We start from the raw sequence: 9,966 nt of genomic DNA on the forward strand, positions 1-9,966 counted from the left end.
AGATCTGAATACCTAGAATGAAGATCTACTTTTTATAGAAATACCTAGAATTTAGGTGCGACTTTGTCGCACCCAAAAGTGTCATTAGGTGCGACAAAGTCGCACCCAAAGATCTGAATTGGACTTTTGGGTGCGAAAAGTCGCACGCAAAGATCTGAATTGGACTTTTGGGTGCGACAAAGTCGCACCCAAAGATAATGAACATAAATTAAAAAGTGGGAATCTCACGTAGAAAAAACTAGGGGGAAAATCATACCGCTCAATTTTTTTTTGAGTGTCACCCAAAAGTTTTGAATGAACTTTTGGGTGCGACTTTTCGCACCCAAATTAAAAAAAAATCAGCGAAATTTTTTAGTTGCTTCAATGTCTTTTGGATGCGACTTTTCGCACCCGAAAGTCTTTTTTGGTGCGACTTTTAGGTGCGAAAAGTCGCACCCAAAAGTCATCCGCACCGAAAGACTGTATTTGTAGTAGTGTCTGTGTTGTAGTGAGATTATTCTCACCTGGATATCGAAAGTTACGATCGTAGATCGTCGAAGGAAAAAGACGCTCAAAACGACTTGGAACCTAATCGGGATAAAGACTACCGGGATCAGCTTAGAAAAAAATTCAAGACAAACTTTTGGTTCTGGAAATTTTCAGAAACGACTTTCAAAGTGAAATTACCAAAATACCCTTGGCTATTAGGGTTTCGGTGAAAAACTAAAACTCTGAGAAAACTTCTGTAAAAATTCCAGTACGTATAAAACATAATTTTGATTACATTTTGTAAAGGCACCACGGCTAAAATAATTTTTTAACTATTTATTAAAAATAAAAGAAGTGCTTAAGTCTAACTTTAAAATTTTTATCAAAAACTATCTGTGTACCGTTTTGAAAATAATCAGAAAATATTCTGTAAAGGCACGATTGTCAAAAACTGTCTGCGTACCGTTTCGTTATTAAGAAATAAGTCTTCCGCTACGATTTTTAAGAAATAATTTTTAAAGGTTTTTATTTTCATTTACTTCGAAGTTTCAAAGAGTTTTATATTTTGGTTGAGATTTTTTTTTTGAATAAACGGATTTTCCATTAAAATTGGGTAAAAAACCCATCAATACAGGAGAATAACACCTTAGTACATGGAACACCAAGACCTAAGTCGAAGTGAATCTAACACTAAGATCCGGTAAAAGTACGAAACGTGCATACTTCCGACAACGGGAAGAATTACAAGCACAAATAGAGCACACAAGAGGCTCGTTCAAAAACCCAAAGATTGGCGGTGGAAAAATCCAACCAACCTCGGTCCGATGGCCACGAAAAAGATGGCTCTTCAACCTGCATAGATCAAAACCTAACAGGAAATCCACTGCGGGAACGGAGACTACGGCTAATCTGGCTCCAAAACAAGTCAAAAAAACCAAAACACAACAATTAAAAGACAGGTTCACTACAATACCAGAATTAAAAACAACCGAAATAAACATAAAACAAACGCCCAAAAACTGAGAACTCATCCTCCCCCAGCGCTCTAACCTCGCCCAAGAAAACAGCCTCACTGCCGCCGACTTTGGGGGGGGAAGATGCCGGGTAAAAACTCACCCACGAGGGCCCGATCTTCGCCGAATAAATCCCGACTCCGAGGATGACGAACCACGCCGAGGCAAAGCCGTCGAAACCGAGGAGAGAGAACTGAGCTCCCACCAACGCCGTGGGAGGAGGACGGCGCCGGGATAAAATCTCAACCGAGGTCGCTCTCCGCCGTAGCCGGGACCGGTGCCGAGAAGAGAGGCCGACGAGTGGAAAGGATTTCGGATGGTTTTTTTGGAAAATGGGGCTAAAAAATGGAAACGGGAAGGAGAGGGACCACCAGCGTCGTCTCCTCCAGCGATGCCTCCCCCCCGGGCCGGAGCCACACCGGGCGCCCAGATCCCAGGAGGGAGAAGAGCAGCGGCGCTGCTAGAAAGCTAGGGTTTTTTTTGTTTCCTGATGGGCTTTCACGAGAGAGAGAATATTTTGGTTGAGATTTAGATTATGGATTAAGTTTTAGTATATTTGATGTTATGTTTTGTTTTAAATTTGTATTTTCAATTTTGCTTAAGTACTTCTCATGAAGTGTTCAATACGCAATCTTCATATTTTTCTTAAATGCTTTTGGTTCTTTTTAAGATCTTCAAAATTTTGGTTCACCTTTGTATGATGTGTTTTTAAAAAAAAAAATCCTCCAAGTTTTCTAAACAATTTTCTAAGGTTTAAAAAGTAAGTTAAGTAAGACGGTCCGAAAAGTCGGGTCGTCACAGTCATAGAACCCGTCCGGGAATCGCCCGCTCCCCATCGGAGGGCTAAATCCGTCATTTCCCGAAGAAATCGTGCCCCACGACACTTCGTCCGCTCCGTGGGCCAAATCAGGCACTATCTCCTTCGGCCAATATCCTATCACCAATTTTCGGTTATCGGATCCTACAAAATTAATAGTCGAAACGGAACACAAATCAGTCCATAAAAATCGTTTCGGGCAATAAAATAAAAGCTCACTGAAGATTAACTTCTAGGAGAAGAAAAAAAATGCTGATTTTGTGGTGTTAATTAATGGGAATTTATTTTAAGAGCTATTGTGGTGTATATGAGAGAATGAAATGGATGATAATGGAGCATAACAACATGAAAAGAAAAGAAAAAAAAAATCTTAAATTTTGGTCTTTTTGTGTGTTATATTCGTTATTGGATTCTATAAAACTAGAATAATAAAAAGGTAATTTTAGTTTTCTAACTACCTTTTTGTTGCTAAAAAATAGCTAAAATCTCCCATTTATTAAATTAAAAAAAAAAGTCTTGACATTCAAATTCTAACATATATAGCCACACTTAAAATGACCTTTTATTATTATAATAAAAATCACTATAGTTGCATTTTAAAGAATCTTTTTCTTAACAACATTTTCAAGAATCTTGTGAAGACATGCATGGTTCTTGTTCTTGAAGAATCCATGAATCGTACGTATAAAATTATTTTATGAAAAAATAGATATTTTGTTAGATGGCCTGAAAACTAATAATAACACTAATTACCTGGTAGATATTATATTTAATTTCAAAAGTTTCTCGTGGTACCTAGGATAGCCTAGTGGTAATTCCACACCACTTCTTGTGTGGAGGTCGTGAGTTCAATCTCCACTGCAACAAAGCTGCCTTCAAAAAAAAAAAAAAAAAAAAATTTCAAAAGTTTCTCCGCCGATTGTGGAGACCGGCTCAACTGCGGTTTTCGGAGCTATTTTTGGGCTAACTTGGATGAAGCCCTTACACACGAAGTTGAAGCACCCAGTCCTTTTATTATTATCTGCCTAAATAATTAAATTCACATAAATTTCTTACAGATTGTAGCTAGATCATTAGGATTAATAAATAAAAAATATAAAGTATACAGTATACTCAATTACCGTCCAATACACAAACAATCTAGGTTTGCTATCACCGTTTAGTGTTGGTGAAACCTAAAAATAAAAAATAAAACAGCATGTCATATAATCACATTTTAAAACATGAAACATATTATTAATAATGATAAGAAAAAAAAAAGTCGAATCAATACTTAAACAAATGAGAAGATATATATATATATATATATATATATATATATATATATATATATATTACGATTGTTCCAGCAATGAGAGAATTAACCCGGTCCACAGGACCAGCCTCAACAACCCAGATATTTGAAGTACTGATGTGATGTGGTGTAAGGCTAAGATTATATATCGAAGTCAATCCAAGGGCTCCGAAACACTTGAATTTTACGTCTTTCTTCATTTTGATCATTACTTCCTGAAAAAGATCATTAACAAGGACATTAAAAAGAAAATAAATATGAAATTATGTGGGTGGATATATAAGTGCCGGTTGATTACATGGTCGTTCGGACCGACAGTATTAGGGTTTTGACCAATCTTGCGAAACAATTGTCTTGTTATATTTCTTGCCCTAATTCTTTCCTCCTTTGTTGTCGGTATATCAGAACTATTCCTTCAGGGCAAATCTCGTTCCTCGAGAATCCAGCTTCCGATGATGGCGTGATTGAACCGAGTGAATTTTTCGCACGATCACTATTTTGAGGAAAATTAGCACTTGGTTTCAGCTGCAGCAAAAAAAAAAAATTAATAAAGAAGGGTTAACAAAATAATCGTGTTTAGTGATCTATTTTGTTCTAGTAACTATACTAAATAAAAGTACTATTGAATCCCTGCTGACTGTAAAGTAAATTGATCAATACCTGAATTTTGTGATTTTTGAGTAAAGGGTGACTAAGTGAAGGCTGATTATAGATGTCCACGCAGTCGATTATTTTTCCTTCATGGCCTCTTTATCATAGAGAAAAATAAAAGTGATCATCAATTTCCTTCATCAGTTATTTTAGAGAAAAATAAAAGTGATCGGTTAATGACGATAGTATATTATTGACATTTACCATATAAGTACCGGTATCTATTGAGATATCGGCTACCGCTGACACTATCAGTATTCAAATACCGATCATAATTTACTGAAATAATATCTATTTATCCTTAGTGATTCTTGACTATGAAGTATGAACAATGTCAATATCTGAATAGAAATATTGAAGACTATCAATAAATATACTATGAAAGAAAGCCTTTGACATTTTTATAAATAAATAGTCAAATTACAATTGACTATCAATAAATATCTAAATAACATTTTAGGTATTTTTTCAAAACAGTAAAACTAAAACCAACCACCGGTCCAATTTCTTCGAGAATTTTGATGAGAGCAAGGACAATGGAGGAACCTGGACCATATAGAGAAGCCTGGCCCAATCGTTTGCATTTAATTTCAATAATTTTCAAATAAATGAACTGATACGTCAAAATCATTTCAAACTTAAAGAGGTCAATGGTTCAAAGAAAATAAAATACTTCTACACTCGTGTCAAAATACAAATGATGGCTACACAAATAAAAGTACAAAAAATTAGAAAAATAGTCAATTTAAACGTTTGATATTGCTAAATAGCCAAGGTTTGGTAAATATTAGGTAAATAGCCATAAATGATGACGTGGCTTAATATGGCAGTGGCTATTTACTTGATATTTACGTTTGTAAATATAGAAAATTGGCTATTTACCTAATATTTACAAAACCTTGGCTATTTAGCAATTTTCAACGTTTAAGTTAGCTATTTTGCTAAATTACCCATAAAAGTATCTAGATGATTTTATATCCAGATTTATTTTAATATTTAAATCACATCTTTTTAGGATCTATTAGTTTCTTTAGCAAAATCTAAACTATGCGTACTCATCACTTACAAGAGTTACAAGTTACAAAAGAAAAAAAGTGCAAGTACTTCACTACTTTACCAGTCAATAAAAACAATAATATAAATATAAAAAAGGAAGAAAAGAAAAAAAAAAACCTATAGTTATACCTGAACGGCCTTGACATAATTTCTCCTCATTTTCGGAGCTACACTATATATTCATGGCTTCTTAAAGAGAAGCAAACGACCAACAAGACTAAAGTTTTCATTTTAAAGTCCATGTGTTATCTAACTAAAACATTGAAAAGCCATTTCTCTCACTTATTTATATTATGTTTGGTGTATATCTGCCAGCCTCAGCCATAGCTAATGAGATAACCATAAAATGAGTTAAGAAATATGTGCCTTTGTAGGTATTAATTAATATTGTGTCTACTTCCATTCAATGAGACATTTATTTCCCATATTGATGAAGTGAGAAGGTTTCACCATAATACAACAATTCATAGCATATAACGGGAAGAGAAAGAACTAAAAGGGTTTGCAATGTAATACACTGTATTTAGGGAAAATAACACATTTATACCATGTGTTTTAGTGAAATATCGAGTTTAACCTTCGGTTTCAAAAATGTCGAGTTCATACCCTCTGTTTAACTAAAATGACGAAATTATACCATCTGTTTAACTAAAATGACGAAATTATACCCTGAAATGAATAACAACGTCGCAAATCTCCCTTTCATTGATATTAACTCTTATATAAGAAAAACCGAATCAAATCTAAATCAGTACCCTAATTTCCGAATTCTCAATTTTGAAATAAAAATAGCCTTAAATTGAAATTAAATAATAAAACTCATACCGCCTAAGAAATGACTTCATTCTGTGTTCGAATTGTAACTCTAAATCTTGGATTCTCTGTTTGAATATACGATTTTGATGACTATCAACTATCGATGTTTACCCCTTTGCCTCTTTATGTGTTCTTCACGATTAAGAGACTGTTGTTTATTTTTTAGTTTTTAAATAAATTACATATATGACGCGAATAAATAAAGATAATTGTTGTTTATATTATAAATATTATAGTCAACGTCAATGAAAAGTCAATAAAAAGAATATTTGTGACACTGTTGTCTATTTCAGGGTATAATTTCATCATTTTAGTTAAACAGATGGTATGATTTCGTCATTTTAGTTAAACAGGGGGTATGAACTCGACATTTTTGAAAACCAAGGGTTAAACTCGACATTTCACTAAAACACAGGGTATAAATGTGTTATTTTCCCCTGTATTTATATGCATGTTCAATGTTAACACATATTCATTGTTATATCATTGGTCAATTCATTTCACTATTAAATAGTCAAAAGTGATGACAACATTTTAGTTTCTTAATATTAAATATGCATTAAAGCTTAGTGGAAAATAACAAACTACGTCATTATTCATTTATAGAGTGCAAATTGGCATATAAATATATTTTGATGTAGACTGTAGAGTGCTGTTTGGAACAGTCGGTCATAACTCATAAATAACAAAATTAAATTTACGGATTAAAGAGAATGCGGCCACCACATATATAACGGCCACAATTACGGTGGGACAAAATGACGAAAAAACCTGAAGATCTTTTTTTAATAATTTATACGAGGAGGCACAGCCAAGACGTGGCGGGGCAATTCCTGCCAAAGGGACGAGCGACAAAAGATTCGATGGAAGAAGATACGAGTCGTGCCGGATCTCATATATATGGGATCATGTGGACGCATTTATTGTATCATTGGTACCATCTGAAAAATAAACTAATATTCTAAAAAATGATATTGGGATTTTTTTTTTCTATCTTGTTGAAATTGGGACGGAACTGAGATCATCATTCAGTCCCACTTCGTAATGTTGTAGTGTTTTTCCAAGTAGTTTATGGTTTTTGCTTATATAAAATACATTAAAATTGAATTAATTAATAACAAACTAAAAGAAAATAAAAGTATGGGACTATAGAATCGTAAAATATAGTACAAGAAATTTTCGATTCCGTGTAAAATGGTTTTGGAAATTCTCGGTACTTTTTTTACGATTTCGGGGGTTCCATTTTCCGCAAACTATGAGATGGACTAGGGGATCATATTTCATTGATTCCATATGACCAACTTTATGTATGATCAAGTGGGTCGGTAGAAGGAAGGTGGCTAATTAGCCGATTAATAATTTACCACCACGATCAAATAAAGTTTAGCTGATTATATATTTAATTAACCATGATTGACAGCTAAACATAACGGTGCAGTTAAATTTAACCGGCCATACTTTGGTTAAACCGACGCGCTGTTAATAAGGGTTAGTGTTGAAGTTTAGAGAGAGAGAGTCGAATCTGGAGAGAAGATAAAGAAAGAGAGAATCGGAGAAGAGAGAGAGTGGTCCGAGACTTTGAATATTTCTTATATTTGATATTAATTTGTACCACCTATTTATACATATGGTGGGTACAAGAGATAGTGTAATAAATACATGTGTAATCAGTGACAGAGCCAGCTAAGGCCCAAGGGGGGCTTAAGCCTCCCCTCAAAAAAAAAAAATTTGCACTTTTTGCCCATTTTAAAAAAAAAAATTACATTTTTTCCCCTTGAAAATTTATACTTTTGGCCCATTTTTTTTAAATTTTTTACAATCAAGCCCCCCCCTGAATTTTTTTTTTCAAATTAGCCCCCCCTGATGGGCTTCTCTGGCTCCGTCACTGTGTGTAATAACTACTTCTAGGAAAAAGAGAATAATAAATATACACAGAGAGCAAGACATAGGAAATAACATGAGAAATAAATGCGACAATTTCCCATGTGGAATGAGTTCCAATGAGAGGACTTCCGAGGCAAGCTCGACACGGAAGGGCGAGCTGGCGAGCTCGACGCGGAAGGGCGAGCTGACGAGCTCGACGCGGAAGGGCGAGCTGACGAACTCGATTTCAACAGTTAGCGGTGTGAATATCCTATTTTTTCGTCGAAGACTTGGACAGTGTTTATTTTTAAATTTGTTATTTTACTTCAACTACGATAATAAATGTTTAGTACATATACCAACGGTATGTGTATGATTTTTTTTCATAAATGTAATTTTTTTTAGGGATTTTTTTTTTTTCATTTTTGAAACTTAAGTCAAATCTATAATTTGTATTTCGTTGGAGGACCAAACGTTTTTATGTCAAAGGCTTAGTGGGTGTTGTATTTATCGTCCAACGGTAGTAAATGTGTACTAGTAGCACATACCAAGCTGCGTGTGTATTTTTATATTTTTATTTATGTAGTTTTTTATTTTATTTTTTTCATTTCAAGGATGTGTTTGTTGAAACTTGAATAAAATTTCGAATCTATACTTTTGTTTTCCGTTGGATGACCAAATGTTCCCTCACGCATTTTTGTGACATTAGTTACAAGGTTCGAACAAAGGTATTTCAATAAAATAAACACTGGATGAGAGAGAAAAAAAAGGGTCAAATGTGTGCAAAGTAATAAAAACCTCTCACTATTTCTATTTTCATATACAATGCTCAGACACGAATATAAAGACTGTTTTTTTTTTTTTTTTTTAAGAAATCGTGGGCAGCACCACAGGCAAAATTCCATTAAAACCCTCACGTATGGCGGAGGAAAACCGTGGTTACACGCAAGGGCTAATACCACGACGATCGTGCTCGGTCTCTAAAACAGCACAAGGAGGAACCGAGCCCAACCACCGGGCACCCGTCTCAAAATTAAGAGCAAAACTAGCAAGATTATGCGCAACCTTATTACAATCCCGATAATGGAACACAAAATCAATATTATCAAAATTAGGCGGAAGCAAAAGGATATCACTAATGAAAGTACCAAGCTCCGTCATAGGGGACGTGCCCTGCCGAATGATCGCCACCACCTCAAGGCAATCGGACTGGATAATCACATCCTTCCATCCCAACTCTACCGCAAAGATCATACGAATATAAAGACTGTTAACTGCGAAATTTTTGCCAAATTTTTTAAACATAAAATGAATCTTCCTAAAATATTTCAAAATTATATACCGACATAGATTTCATAAAATATAGCACCAAATAATCACACAATTTATTTAGATTTTTTACATTCTTTGATTGCCGCGCATGATCAAATAATGTCAAAGAACTGTGAATTAACAAACTTTTTAATATGATTTTTTTGGTTCGCTATGTCGTCGCTGATTCCTTGATATCATCAATAAATACATACGCATTATTATTCTGCCTTAATTCCATGATTTGTTGTAATGATCACTAATAGGATAAATAAATCAGTTGCTGTTCCCAGGACAAAAATCTCTGTAAATTAACATCCACCATATGCTAAACACTAAGTTAAAATAATAATTCTTTTAAAAAATTAATCGTTATTAGTCTCATCTCATGAATCATTTTTCATTTTATCAATTTTCATTTGCTAAATAATTAATCAATAATCGCGATGACTTGCGTGTTGAAGAACAATAAATATAGGGGTTGGTGCATTGCATTACATTTTCATTTACGTATCCCTTTAAAATTTTACTTTGCTTTGCAGTCAAACATTTATGAGACCTAACGTGAACGAAGCAAATACAAAGGTATACGAATATTGCGTGGAAGACCTATGGAAGAAACAATGTTAATATAACTTGTCAACAAACTCAACCACCGCATTACATTCACACAGTGG

General features: G+C 34.2%; 1 long non-coding RNA gene across 1 annotated transcript; it reads right to left on the minus strand.

Annotated features, from left to right (window-relative positions):
* Nucleotides 1-3,783: 3,783 nt before the first annotated feature.
* Nucleotides 3,784-4,589, minus strand: LOC149387361 (uncharacterized). Its single transcript, XR_016300471.1, has 3 exons — nt 4,448-4,589; nt 4,253-4,340; nt 3,784-4,117 (listed from the first exon to the last, which is right to left on the minus strand). It is a non-coding gene; the product is annotated as an uncharacterized LOC149387361 (long non-coding RNA).
* Between the last annotated feature and the right edge of the window lie 5,377 nt (nt 4,590-9,966).

The sequence above is a fragment of the Urtica dioica genome, chromosome 8, assembly GCF_054948205.1.
Source record: "Urtica dioica subsp. dioica isolate 48M chromosome 8, U.dioica_male_clone48M_v1_H2, whole genome shotgun sequence".
Taxonomy (NCBI): domain Eukaryota; kingdom Viridiplantae; phylum Streptophyta; class Magnoliopsida; order Rosales; family Urticaceae; genus Urtica; species Urtica dioica.